Consider the following 10029-nt stretch of genomic DNA (forward strand, 5'->3'; position numbering starts at 1 on the left):
GACCAATAAACCAGGACGAAGGTAGTAGTTATGGGATTACTAATCTAGAAGCCTAAAAGAATTGGCCCCTGGTACTCCTACTAGTAGTAGTACTCAAGTTGGAATTCCAATTGCACGGCACAACCTGTTAGGCAAAAAATTCGATACATGATGTAGGAAGCGGTTTGGGAATTTGCATGTCTTTCCAACCAGTGAGATACTCCGTACAAAGTACGACAGAGAAATAACCACAGAGAAGGAAGCTAAAAGTAAACAATCAAACGAGCATTTTTGCATTTGTTTTGCATTGAATCGTTTCACAAGCTTGACTAGTGTTGTTTTTCCACTTTTACAAAAACCGCATCGTAATGTTAAAATGTGCATTTGCACGTACATAAGTAATAGTAGTACTCCCTCTGTCTAGGTGTATAAGTCTTCCCTCCTCCTTGGTCACGGTGCACAACCGAAGATGACTTATTGACCTGGACGGAGGGAGTAGCACAGTCTGCAAGCATATATCGAGAGAGACGTGTAGTGTGATAGTATATAGTAAAGTTTGTGCTATATGCACGTACTTGCAAAATGCGTATGAATACACAAGGTTTCCAAACTTTCCCTTTTACATACTTAATTAAGGACGCTAAAAATTCCTGAACGTTCGAGATTTATCATTTGCGTCCCAAAACTAATGAGATCGCCTTACAAAACAAAAATTATACTCCTCCTATAAGCCACGGCGCTCGCAGGAGCACGTGCGGTGCGCCACGAGTGCCCTGGTGCGCGGCCGTTTCCCAGCGCGCCGACACAACGCCTCTTCCTCAGCCTCGCAACTCGCGAGGTGCTGATGGGCGGCTTGCCGGCGGGCGAGCGCGATCTCATCGGTGTGGTGATCCGGCGCCAACAGGTACTCCTCCTCGCTGGAAGCATGCACCCTGTCCACGTACCGCCAAGCATAGATGAGGCGCTTGGGCCCGACTGCACTCAGGGTGTCGGCACGGGCGTCCTCCGCCACCCTCACGGCCCTCGCACGAGCCTTCTGCCAAAGAGCCAATTGCCTGACTCTCTCGGACGCGACATAGGCCTCCCAGGCAGCTTGTTCCGTGGTGCGCTTCTCTTCCTCGGCCTTCTTCTCCGCCTCTATTTTGGCGCGCTCTGCTGGAGGCAAAGCCTCCCACAAGGCGACATCCATTTCTTTCCAAAGCTCCTCAAGGCCGGGGGGCTCGGCGGGCGGCGCGGCGTTCTCCTTGTAGCAGGGAGCCGACGCGTCCTCCGGCACGCGTGCTGGCGAGATTGGGAACACCAACGCGTCCACCTCGACGCGTCATGGCGAGGAGTGGAACGCCGATGCATCCTCCTCGATTAGTGGCGACAAGGAATGGAACGGCGACGCATCGCGTAGAGGCGAGGAGCGGAACACCGACGTGTCCTGCTCGACTAGTGGCGGCGAGGAACGGAACAGCGACGTGTGACCGTCCGTGTGGTGCTGCGAGGGGCTCCTAGGGCTTGGGAGGGGCGATGCCATGGTGGTTGACCTGAGAGGGAGGGGGAGGAGATAGCGATGAACGTGAACGTGAGGGGGAGGAGATAGCGATGTCGTGGGAGGCGCAGTATTTATAGCGAGCAACGACACACCTACGTAAGATATGGACTCAGCTGCACTGACTTAACTGCAGGTCCAGTTGCGTCACTGACATGTGGGCTAGACCCATGTTGGGCCCATATGTCAGTGACTGAATGCACCTGCAGTTAAGTAACAACTACATGGGCATATTTGTTGGAGTAAATTACGGGGGAGCGAAGGGGTGGAAATATTGATGGTCACAACGCATTGGACGAGCGTGGGGGGAGGAGAGTCATGCATGCAGATTTTTTCACATGGGGTGAAGTGGTGGGACCGTCGGAGGGAGAAGGAGAGTTTGGCAGGCATATTATTTTCACACATGGAGAGGAAAAGATTTGGAGACGAATAGGCTTCCTGCAGGTATGGGGAACGGTGCATAATAAGTCATCTTGCATGCCGGGCTAGGTATAGTCTCAAGTCATTAAAAACAAACACGCCCCACACATGTTCATATTTCAAGGTGCACTAAATTATTGCATGCGATGATTAAGGCTAGCCATAATGGTGGTATCTTAGCACACGGGAATAGCAAACATGCTAATGTGGCAAAGAATTAAAGAAGAGAGGGGGTTAGAGTAACTAGTGTTCATGCATGCATTGGTAAACACATTTTTTTATGGAGAACGACAGCACTAGTTGAGTACTTTTGCAGACTTCAAAAATTATTCCACAATGTGTCAACATTCACAATGTCAAATCAATATTTTTACACTCATTATAAAACGTAGTTCTTATACTCATTATAATCAGTGCTCCCTCCGTCTAGGTGAGCAAGTCATCTTAGATTGTGCACTGTGACCAAGGAGGAGGGGAAAACGAGAGATCTTAATGTTTATTTGCTAATTAATAGCATTGCATGCAATGAACTAACCACTGCATGTCGTGTTTGGTAGTCTCAAGTCATTAAAAGCATGCACACCCACATCTCCTATTGGTCGACATGTCAAGAAACAAGAAACGAGGTAGAAGTTAATGCACCGCGCCTAAGTGTTTTGGGAATATTGTATCGAATGAGTGTACTGGTGTGGCTGGTTAATTAATATAAGGTGGTGTTCAAAAAAAGTATAAATTTGGTCAAACACTTTGCAAACAGTTGACAGGAGTAAAAAGGACGAGAGGCAGTATCATGCATGGGGAGTAGGCAAAAAAATTGCTTGTCTAAAAAAAGGCAAAAAAATGCTCATTTATAGCCGGTCGAAGTCTCCAAGGGCGCGACCGCACGAGGGAGGCGAAGGTCATGGGAGGCGTGACGTTTGACGGAATTAAGTGAAGTTACATCCATGCGTCCGCATGGCGTGCGAACAGGCAGAAGCTATACCGTCAGGCCTACGATATGGGTCTAGTAGACATGACATCTAGTGGGTCCCGCATAGTTCTCGAGAACTCTTTGGGGGCTTGCAGCCATTTATCCACCGGGCAAGCCAGCAACTCCACGCCGTTCGGGCGCCCTACTCTTCCCCGTCTTCTACCTTACAACAGTTCGCTCCCAGTCGTCCCGTCCTTTCACATTAGTTCGCTCCTTGTTTTTTTTGCAGGGTACAATAGTTCAACTTCTCCTAACCCTCCTCCAAAATCCATGGCCTCCCAAATCTCCATGGTCGCCGCTGAGTACCAGGTTAGAGCCATCACCGGCAATCAGTTCATCGTCATCTACACACGTGGATCCGAGACGGTGAAAGCATGGCTTGCTCGCTTCCTACGCATGTTCAACAGTTCAACGGATGAGTGGGTCGCTGGGCTAGATGTTGAGTACACCACAGTCCTGGGACGAGAGAAGGATCTAAAGGACGAAGAGAGGAAGAAGCCCGCCGTGATCCAGGTTTGCGTACATAACGTTTGCTTGGTCTACCACATATGCCATGCCGACGTTGAGTGCCAGGATTTTAAGAACTTCCTCAAGGACAAAAGAGTGAAATTCATTACTGTAGGCTTTAAGAACGACAGTAACGTCCTGCGTCGGATAGGTCTCGTTGTAGGCCAGCCCTTTGATCTCCAGAAGGCAAGCCTGGTGTCCTCCTCTCAACCTTCAATGCTAACCCTGGCAGCAGCCATGATTGATCCTTCGTACGCTAAAATGGAGAAACCTCATCACGAGTTTCATCATGCATGGGAGTCGAAGACATTAGATGAAGATCACATCCTGTACGCAGCAATGGATGCCTACCTTTGTTTAAATATCTACAAGGGTTGGATGGAGAAGCAGAGCTCAGTGTCTGGTTCAAGCAAAGAAGCGTCGGCGAAGAGGAAGAGGAAGAGGGACGAGGATGAAGTCGAGGACATGGACTCGGACTCCAAATAGGTGGCAGTGTCGTCGCTCATGCTGGTTCTACTCCAGTGTCAAGCGGACTAGTTGCTTATTAGTTTATTTTCAAGGGTGTGTTGTGCTGAGGCCCCAGCAGAACTATGTTTATGTTCTTTCTTGTTATTTGAACTCTTTAGTACGTACAGTAGTACTAGTACCATGTCTTACTACTGTTCTTCTTGAAGTTGGTACTACTGCTCGTATCTTCGTGTTCCTACTGTACTTAATACGTTCGTACTAGTAGTATAATTTGGGTCAGTCGATTTGTGAAAGAAGTTCGACGGTGCGAAAGAAGAAGACGGTAGAAGAGGTGGAAGAAGCCCTTCTAGCCATCCATGTTGCATCAAACGGCTCACATGAGTCGACTGACCCAAATTGCTCCTTCAGATTGCAGCATACACGTGGCATTCAAGGTCTCGAAGGTAGATTCCGCGTCCACACCCGGTTTGCGGGCTCGACACGCGCACGACCGGCTTCCGCTACGACAGCCACCATGCGCGCCTCCTCCGCACGGGCGGAGACGACAATGACACGCTAGTTCCTCCTCGCCGGCGTGTTGGAGCACGCGCTCGTCCTCCTCTTCGTATGTTGCGTGCATAGACGCGGCTCCACCAGCTGCTCGCATGCTTGGCAGCGTGGCAGCATCGCGAGGAGGGACTGCAGACGACGTGAGCGGGTGAGCCTTCGGCTTCATGGCACAGGGATGGCGGCGACACAGCGGTGATGGGCGAGAAATTGTTGGCCGGAGCAGGCGGGCGCCGGCACGCGCAACGGCGGCGGCGGCATATTGATGAGTGCGCATGTGGGAGCTTACTTTAGTTTTAAATATAAGGTTGGTCAAACTTAAAAGAAAACCGTACTAGTACACGTAAACATTAGACTTAGGAAGCACTTTTATTAGTTAGTACCACAGCCAGGATACGGAAAACTGTGCAAGCTCATGAACCGCGGCCGCGCGGTCGATCGAACGGTGCGTCACCGTGTCGCGCTCGAAGGACATCCACCGAACCTTTTTGTGTGTGTGAAAATAATCCTCGAGTATTACTCAACTTTTTTTCCTGTGAAAGTTCTTGACACTGCAATATTTCCATATATTTGAATTTAGCTGCAGTTCATGTTTATTTGGATTTGGACGTTTTAGATGCGCCCTAGTTTTTTTTAATACTGATTTTGTGTGAGTGACTGAGAGAGAACGTGTGTATGTGTCAATATGTGTGTTGTGGCGGAAGGGCAATGTGGAGACGGTGTGCATGTGATACAGACATAGAGAGGTGTGAATGTGCAAATGATCATGCGTGAGTGAGACATAGACAGATCCTGATACGTTGTGTATAGATGAGAGAACGGTCTTCTAGTTTACTTGTGTGTGTGTGAGAGAGAGAGAGAGAGAGGAGCATCCGTAACACAACAACCATCTCTATCGATTCGTCCGTCCCTCACACGGTTCCATGCAACACATGCATCAACGCGCACATTTTGACACCCTCACCCGGCCCCTGCCCACCTCAAGGCCCGCACAATCTCTTCGTGAATACCCATTTCTCTCCTTAGGTTTATTTTCTCTCAATATCTGACACACACACACACAGAGAGAGAGAGAGAGAGAGAGAGACACGCAGCACAACACACACACACACTCCCCTGAGCACACAATTCATCCCCATCCAAGGTTATACGGCGACCACTCTCGCTTGTGCTTCTTTGCACCCCAACATGCACAACACCTCAATCTTCAAAGAGAGCAACGAGCAGATCGAAGACGGCGACCACACCGCGCTAGAGAATGCGGGGTCGTTTGGAAGCAGGGTGATGTGACGACGGCTGACTGACTCCTCCCCCTGCCCTCTCTCTCTCTTGCACAAAATTACCAATCCCTCTCTCCCTCGCACAAAATTTTCAATCCCTCAACCCACGAGATCCTTCCCCTCTCGTCCATGTTTTTCCTGCTCTCTCATCAAACATGTTGTCTCTTCTCCTTCCACGTATACAGAATCTAGATGCACACGCATCTCATGTATATTACATGTATGCATCTTCTCACAGACCTAACTTCTTCCTCTCTCTCTCTCTCTCTCTCTCTCTCTGTCTCATTAGGTTTGATTCCTACTCTCTCATCCACATACATACAATCTTTCCCGCCCTATCTGCTCCATCTTCAAAAGCTCTCTCTGCATGTTTCATTCACACATTGGGATATGTCAAAATGTTGCTTCTATAATGGCTGATGTAGAGTTATGGTTGTTCTTGTTGCATCCTACAAAGTAATAACTATGAAATGCATTTAGATTCTCATTTGACTGGGATTATGTGAGTTTGAGCATGTTGTGAAGTACTATAGACCTTGTATACATCTTGGGATTCGACAATGATTGTAACTATTGAATTGTATAGACCATTACATTCGAAGTCAATAGCCTAATATATTTATTTCACAATTCCAACAAATGATTAGTTCACTACAAACTATGAAAACAAATGTGTACTCCCTCCGTTTTTATTTAAGTCCACGTATTAGCATTGGTCAAAGTCAAGTTTTGTAAACTCTCAGAAAGCTTATAACAAAAAATATCAACATATACAATAACAAATAAATACCATTAGATTCATTATTGAATGTACTTTCACATCATACATATTTGTTATGGTAAATGTTTATATTTTTCTATAAACTTGGTCAAACTTTAGGAAGTTTGACTTCGGTCAAACCTAATATGCAGAATTTACTACTACTACTCGCTAGTTTCTTAGCCGAATCACTCAACACGCCACCCGGGGAGTCCAGTGTCACAAAATTTTGAAGTCGGCGGGAAAATCTCCCGCGACCCTGATTCGAGCAGTGGGAAGTTACCATCATAGCCTTCGAAAACAGGACTATAGATGACGCTTGGTAGGGGCCTTTTTTCGTAACTTCAGGTTCACCCTACCCAGCCAACCCCACCCCGGCACCCAGAGTAGTACACCTGAATACTCCCCATTTTCTATCCCCACCGCAAAATAGACTTCTCCATGGCACCGCAGCCTTCGTGCTCCTCCCCTTTACATTGGCACACTCGTCCACCGCAGCGCATCTGCCTCATCAATGACCTCGTATGCCGCACTGGAGCCAGTCCATCGTCGTCGTCGTACACGGAGCCTCTTCCCAGGCATCGTCTTCCACGGTCTCGGATCTGCTTCTCGAAAGCCGACGCCAAGCGCAGAAGTACCACCATCATGGACAATGAACTGACTCCCGTTGCCGACCATGACTCACAGAGGCTGTCGCGACCATCGTTCTCCTCCTCGATTGGTAATGTGTGTATTGAATCACTTAGCAGTACATGTGCAGTTTCATACCTACCCTTCAAATTTCCTGGGTGCTATTGTTCCCGTAAAAGTAATTGGTTATAGCCTCCATTGTCCAACAGAATATCAGCTTGTAATTGTGCGTCGCTCATGTATCGCGCTGTGCTTGGGTAGGTTTTTCATCTGCAACTAGTAGTGTGGCAAATGATGGAAAGGTTTTTAGAACTAGCAAAATGCCCATGTGTTGCACGCATCAAGATGCATTTGTATGAGTAGTTTATCTTGTTGGAGATGCTCTAACATGGCAGACGAGTGCTTTAATGTTGCCCACAAGATGCGTGAGTATTACTAGTAGTATATTTTTCTTGCCCTGTTGAGATTTTAAAACCACGAGTGCGAACATGCAGAGGAGCAATGAAGACCAAACACGGGATATTCGGGACATCTTCAAGGAGCGTGGCAAGTTAAAGAGGAGTTGCACCGAACCTGTAAAACGAGCTTTGGTAAGTAACACCCTTTCAATCACTTTCGTGTAGCCTCGTGTTCTTCGATGTGTATATGTTGTAGTTTCTGTTTCTCTTAAGCGTGGTGTTCTTCAATGTGTAATAAGAAGAGTCTTAATCGTCCTAATGCTTTCGTTTTTAGCTTGATGTAGGAAGTGGGTGTTCTCACCTTGTAGTTTGTTTTTATTTTATTTTTTCCTTTTGAATTCACTTCTCCGAGTTCTGTTTATCTGGCTTCTACTAAATGGATCTAGGCTGCTCTGAGTATTGATCTAAAAAAGAAGTAACTTCATGTCAGGATGCAGTTCCTGCGAGTAGGGAAGTATGGTCAACCTCGAGATCATGTTTCCAAAATGAGGCTGGATTACACACAATGTGCCAGTTCCCTAATGATGCTGGATTAGACACAAGGTGCAAATTCCCAGATGATGCTGGATTACACACAAGCCAGGTGGAGTCGTCAGCTGTTCGTGTCCTCGTGGCATTAGTAAAGGCTGAAAGAAAGCGTGCAGCAGCCCTTGAGAATGTAGTTGAGTTCCTGAAGAAGCGAAAAGAGCAATCAGATGCTCTCTTCACCCAAGCCAAAGAAGAGATGGAAGAAGCCAGAAATAAGCTAGCAGAGGCAGAGCAGGCTAAGCATCTCCTGCTATCTAAAACTATTGGCAATACAAAATTTCCTTCATAATAGCTAGGTTCAAATTTTTATCCAGTCAGCATGCCTGTGGTGATATCCGTGCATCTACTGATGTGGCACAAAATGTTTTTTTTTGCGTCATGTAATAACAGCAATTACTTTCCAAACAACAACAGACGAAACATTGGACATGGTATAGTTCATGCGCAAGCCCGACATTCCAAGTTCAACTTCCACATCAAACTCATGTTCGCAGATATCTACACATTCATACATAATGTCCACAACCATGTTTCGCTTCAAAGCCAAAAAAAGTGAGGAGAGTTATAAATAAAGAAAATCCTCTACTAGTTCCTGCTACCAGTGCGAGCACAACAAGTCAAGACCATGCGTAAATTAATTATATTTTAGTCATTTTTTGTGTTATAAAATGCCTGCCGGCTCACGGAAGGACGTGTTACCAGCACACGCGCGGATTCAATGAAGGCAGGCGGGGCAGTCTTAAGCTGGTTGCACGCGGCGAGGAGGGGTGCTCGGCCGGGCCTGCGGCGAGTGCGGCCCTCTTGGCCGGCGCGCCGGTTCAATGTCTGTGCTATGAGAGGTCGCGTCCGTGTCAGATCAATCACTCCCTCCAGTCATTTTTTGTTTGGGTATAACAAAATCTCGTTTTCCATTCACATTTTACAAGTAAAGTTCATGGACAAACTTTGACCCAAAGTACGATGGGGACTAGTAAACTAGAATGGAGGTAGTAGTTATTTTAATCGAAGAAGGGTTTCCCCTTCCGATTTTCATTCAAGAAAACCAGCATCTAAACCTAAACCATAGTATTTGCCCTACAACTACCAGGTTCAACATCTCGCAACATAAACCCATACAACCTCCATCGAAAAAACAAACCATACAACCATACGCCAAGGAGGTACATAGTACTATGAATTCCATTTTCGCTCCATATCAATCGTTCTAAAAACTACTTACTACTTATAACGCGCCATTGAAAATCGGAACTCTTAACCCCGCTAAAAAACGATATTTTAAACGTGGCTACTCGATCTATGGCAACTAGCGAGCCACCGCGCTCCAAGTCATTCACCTGTGGTCCCGACCATCAACTCCTACGGATCAAATTATCACGCGAGCTGACTATTCCTACAAAGGTGCTCCACCACGTACCTGGTACCCGCGAATGCGGCAATCATGCCACTAGGGTTTTAGAGTTTATTTGTTAACGTTGCCTTTACGTAACACTCATGTGTGCGAGACAGCAAGAGGCCGACTGCGTGCGCGCGCCTCTTCTCTTCGTATATGTACTCCACCATTTTGTCTGGTGTCCAGAAAATTATAATAACTACTAGCAATGTGCCAATGCGTTGCCACACGATCAAAGTAGATTAATTCATTAATACATATTCACCGATTTGATAGAAAAAAAGTCTAGCTTTGAAATACGTATATCACTAAAAATATGTTATGTTTCACTCAAAATATATTCCTTTGGCGGTTTTGATGAGATAAGGGAGGAATGTTGTTGGCTTCAAGATTCGAGAAGTGGTATATGTCTAATTTCTACTCTTACTAGCAAGATGCCCGTGCGTTGCACAGAACATCTGGATCTTGTGGGAGAAAAGGATGAAAGAGGGAAGGCCTTATCTGCAAATGTGGTGAAGAGTGCGGGTAAATTGCCATATTTTCCTTCCTATCCGTC

This window comes from Triticum dicoccoides, chromosome 5A (assembly GCF_002162155.2).
Source record: "Triticum dicoccoides isolate Atlit2015 ecotype Zavitan chromosome 5A, WEW_v2.0, whole genome shotgun sequence".
Lineage (NCBI taxonomy): Eukaryota > Viridiplantae > Streptophyta > Magnoliopsida > Poales > Poaceae > Triticum > Triticum dicoccoides.